We start from the raw sequence: 4,963 nt of genomic DNA on the forward strand, positions 1-4,963 counted from the left end.
TCAATTTCCTTTATAGGCTTGCTCTCCTTAGTTGTATCCACTATAGATGCCAAGTAAGCCTCACATCCTTGTTCAAATAACCTTGTCACTTGAAGTGCAAATATCACTAGCTTTTTGGGCTTCTTGACCTTTCTTCTTTAGTAAACAAGTTCCCCTTCTTCCTGGAGTTTGAATACAATTTTCTTCTAGGCACATAGAACACATGCCCTATAAGCAGATAACTAGTCCACGCCCAAGATGACATCAAAGTCATGCATCTCTAGTTTAATCAAGTGGGTAATCATGTCCCATCCACAGAATTGAATAGGGTATGGCTCATATATTTCTTCCACAGTCCTACTTCACTCCCAGTTGGTGTGCTAACAACTAATTTAGCAAAGTGGTCACCCGATTTCCTCTGTGGGCGGCTTCTAGCAAAGTGCCTCGTGTATTGGCAAACATGACACCTGTAGGGAGCAATCTATGACTGTGTTGTAGTAGGCCTATGTCTTTTAACATTGGATTAGTTAAATGAGATCCATCATGCGAAATAGTGAACTCAATCTTCCTCTTGTGTTGATTGGACCTGACAATAGAATGGTAAAACTTGGTATTCCTATCTCCATCATTCATATATAGATGCCTAGATTTTTGAAACCAAAAGAGCTCTTCTATATCATGAATCCACTTCAATCTGTGGGAGATAGAGCCTGAAACATCATAGGAGGGGTATAGATTATTCACTGCACCTAGGTGAGAGAAAAATAAGGATCCTTTAAGGAGTTGAATGTTCCCAAAAGTGTTAATATTCCATTTAGAAAGGATACTGCTGAAGATGGCCAATTTAGCAGTAAAAGAGGTACCAGAGAGGGCCCACCGCTGCTTGAGACAAAAAGGAGAAGAATTCAGGGTGGATGGTCCATGCATCCTAAGAGTGGAACAATTTCTTAGCTTGGGGAGAAGGTGTTACACCTATGCCCTAACCAGGTAAAATTTGGGCTTTTGTGATAGATCTTGGACCGGAGATATAGAGTACCAACAGGTTTTAGCTAGTGACAGCTCATTACAAAAAGGGAAGAAATGATCCTAATTGCTTGTACATTTCATGTATGTCCAACTGGAGAGGTTTCAAACCTTTCGACCCCAAGCGGTATGTGAATTCACACCTCTACCCCTGAGTCCTGGCATGTACTAGAATTTTTAGAAGGCCGTGCCCTAACCTTATGGAATGATTAAGAGGGAACAGCAAGCAATCAAGGCACAATATTGCCTTGACAACCAGAAACATCTGGGCAGGATCCTATGGCCTTGAATCTAGTAGCGTATTGTGGTGCTGGTTGGGTTCTGATGCTCGTGGGCCCCACCACCCGTGTCATGGCCAGCCCCGAATGACATCCCACACTCCCTTACACCTTCCCTGTGACTTGTACACCCTATGAGTCTAAGGAGGTGGGTCCACATGTTTCGAATGACGGTTTAACCTACTCAAGTTGGACAAGTGCTCAACCAAACAGACCTTAAGTCCCTCACTTACTATAAATAGGAGAAGTGAGATCATTTCTCACTTCTCATTTGTCCAAAATGTAAGAAAGGAAGGAGAAGAAGAAGAGGGGAGAAGGAAGGAGCTTGACCTAGCTCTTGGCTTTGCAAATTGTTGTCGGATTCTTGCTGGAAGTAGGTGCCATCTTCCCTTACCACCTCTTTTCTTTATTTTAAACTTGTGCTTTTGTGCATGGGAGTGAATCACCGGGTTAGAGGGGTGAGCCTCGATCCCAGAACCTTCAGCAAGTTGGTGAATGTGTATTGCACTCCACTGTGTATTTGCTTATCTCAAACCAGGCCGGAAGACCTCCGACAACATTTTGACCAAATGTGAAGTTAGGGTTTCAACCCTTTGATTGCCGTATCTCCCAAATGGCTTGATGGAATCGGGATTTCTTCGACTTAGAAGAGAGGTAGGGAGACCCCCTACAAACTCCATGGATCAGATCACGGCAATTGGGCCTGAGCCGGAGAACCCCCAAATGTCTTGGCACATTTCTGGGAATCCACTAGAAAAACCTGGGCAGAATCCGGTGGCATATTTCCGGTGAAGTCCAGGCCCTTAGGAGGTTTCTGCCAAGGCCACCGAAAACACCACTGATATTTTTGATGACGTTCCCTGTGATATCAATATTGACTATGCTTGTACTACTTGGGCCAGCCCTTGTGGGTCCCCCTCCAATATTTTCGACACTCGTTAATGTCCGTTTACCCTTGTACATAGGATAGAGTAAACACGTACAACGAGACCAAACATGACTTGATACTGGTTGACATACTTGGAACTTCACCCTTCCAAGCTACAATTAAGGTGAGCGGTGATTGACTTTAAGTTTGGAGTGTTTAATATTTTAGAATTGGTCACAAGTGTTAGAAATTTTGAAAATTATTATTTAATTGTTTAATTGGTTATGTTAATCCCATAATATGCTATGTATATGAATTATGTTATGATTTATGAAATTTAAAAACTGGATATATGATATATGTTGAGATGTGTGACAGGATCCGATGTGGCCAAGGTGGTTCTGATACCATGATAGTCATGTGGATGTTGCATTCATGTATTTGGGTGTGCATTAGATTAGATATAATTATGGATTACATTGTGGTCAATGGTGATTTCGGTATCATGCACTCCGGGACTATACTTGGAAATGGGTACGCATTGTGGCCGATGGTAATTCTGGTATTGCAGAACCCATACTCAACTACTTGCATGTTAGATAGGGTTGGACATGGATGCAATGTGGCCGATGGTTGATTCTGGTATCATATTCCATACTAACTGTATCATTATGAAAGTCATGTAGTATATTGTGGTTATTTTACATTCCCTATGCTACATCCCCTTACCAACAAGGGGTAAGGTGTTGGATAACCTAACATGGTATGTTCGATAAACCTTTCTGGAATGGCACTCTCATGGTATGATGTGATTGTTACTAGAGGCGAAAAATATTCCGGTGTGGCCGATGGTAATTCCAATGTCATGACTTCCAAGAGGGGTTATCAGGGGTTTTTTGTGTGACCGATGGTCGCATTCCGGGATCAGCAGGCTCCGAACCAGGGATATAACCTAAGGCATCATAGTAGCATGAACCCGACTTAGTTGTATGTTAGGTGGTTTAATAATTAAATGAATTACATCATTCGCATCATGGGCTATATGCTTAAATTCTGTATTCATCCATCATGGGTTACGTGTATGTGTGTGCATGAACCCCACCCCTCACTGAGTTAGTTGGAGATCACCCCATATATATATTGCTTTTTAGATGAAGATGCAGATACTGTAGTGCCCTTCGGATGTGACTCTACTTCCTCTGGACCAGAGTAAGGAGCCAATAGCTAGTGGATGCCGAGGCCGAGGAGCACGACCGGGGTGGTTGTGCATATGACACCTATGCATATGCAGCACCTTCAAACGAGTGGTCATTTTTTATTATCTTAATGTCGAACTATGGAATGGTATTCATTTGGGCTTACTATATGTAAGTCATGAATAGATGTAAATGGAATAAATTGGTTATGAATATCTATTATCATTAGATGTTACCCCACTTAAATTAAGTTCTGCTATATTATACTCTGATTTTTCTATAATTATTCTTATGCTTCGGTGTTGTGTGATTGCGAATGTTAAGGTACTGTTATCAGAGATCCTAGTAGAGGTGTAAGACATCTTACTCACACCGTTGGTATCCTGGTATAGGGAGTGGGGTGTGACAGAAGGTGGGAGAGTTAAGAGACAGAGGGGGTTGTGATCAGATCCAACCGAAGACAGTATGGTTAAGGAAATGGAAGGTTATAGGGATAACCAAGAAGGGCAGGCAAAAACCTTGTTAATAGCTTCCTTAGTCCAATTGGGAGGCTTCTATTTGTTGGTCTAGGTGAATGGGTTACCACAAATCTTTATTTCTTCTAGTTGAAAGGACGAGAGTAAGTTCTCAAGAGAGATGGCTATCGGGGAAGTTTTGAAAGGTGTCCCACCAAATTTGTTCTCCGGTCTGAGGTTTCATTGAAATCCCCAAGAAGGAGGAAGGGGAGAGAGAGGGAGGATAAGCAGAATGAGAATTAGGTTGGGGAGAGGCGTAAAGGTTGACAAGGGCCTAAGAACTATGTCGAGATTGAACTTCAATGGCAACAAACCAAGGTCCCACAGAGATTTTTCTGAAAAGAATGGAGGGGAAAACCAAGATCCAGATTCCACCCTTAAGCTCTTTGGATCCTTCACTATTATAGAATAACATTTTATCATAGTTTTTGAAAAAACTAGGGAGGGGAAAAGAGGTGTGATCACGAATCTTAGTTTCACAAGGGGAAACAAAATCTAGGTGGCATTTTTTACAATGTGATAACAGGCAATTTTTTGATGAGCTTACTATGCATTCCACGCGTATTCCAATGACCAATATTTAGTGATGCAGCCATAACAAAGCAACGAAAATAAACCAATCCTCAGAGAGTGGATATAACAGAGAAATAGACAACACTTACAAGAATATGGAACATAAAGGTGAAGAAAACTAAATATCAGAACAGAAAAAACAAGTACAAGACACTGTGAAAAATAGGTAATCAAAACAGTAGTCGATACACAAGAAAACAAAAACATGATTACAATTTAGAAATAAACTAGTTAAAGATGGGATATCTAGGAACAAATTGTCTACACAAATATCTCGAATTAAGTCGTAACCATGCAATACACAAACCTAGAGCTACATAGAAGAAGCACATAAGATATGTAATAAATGGAAAATCAGATAAAGATGTTGTTACCTAGTCCTAAATGGTTTGATCCATCCCTCCTTTGTGGTAAGATTCCTCCTCAGAGACTAAGTACTTGGTCGAGCACGAGGCTCGTTGAGGTATCGTCTTCCCTGCCATCGGACCTTCCATCGCTGGCAGGAAGTCTTCAACTTGCTTCTACAACTCA

The sequence above is a fragment of the Macadamia integrifolia genome, chromosome 7 (genome assembly GCF_013358625.1).
Source record: "Macadamia integrifolia cultivar HAES 741 chromosome 7, SCU_Mint_v3, whole genome shotgun sequence".
In the NCBI taxonomy this organism is placed as follows: domain Eukaryota; kingdom Viridiplantae; phylum Streptophyta; class Magnoliopsida; order Proteales; family Proteaceae; genus Macadamia; species Macadamia integrifolia.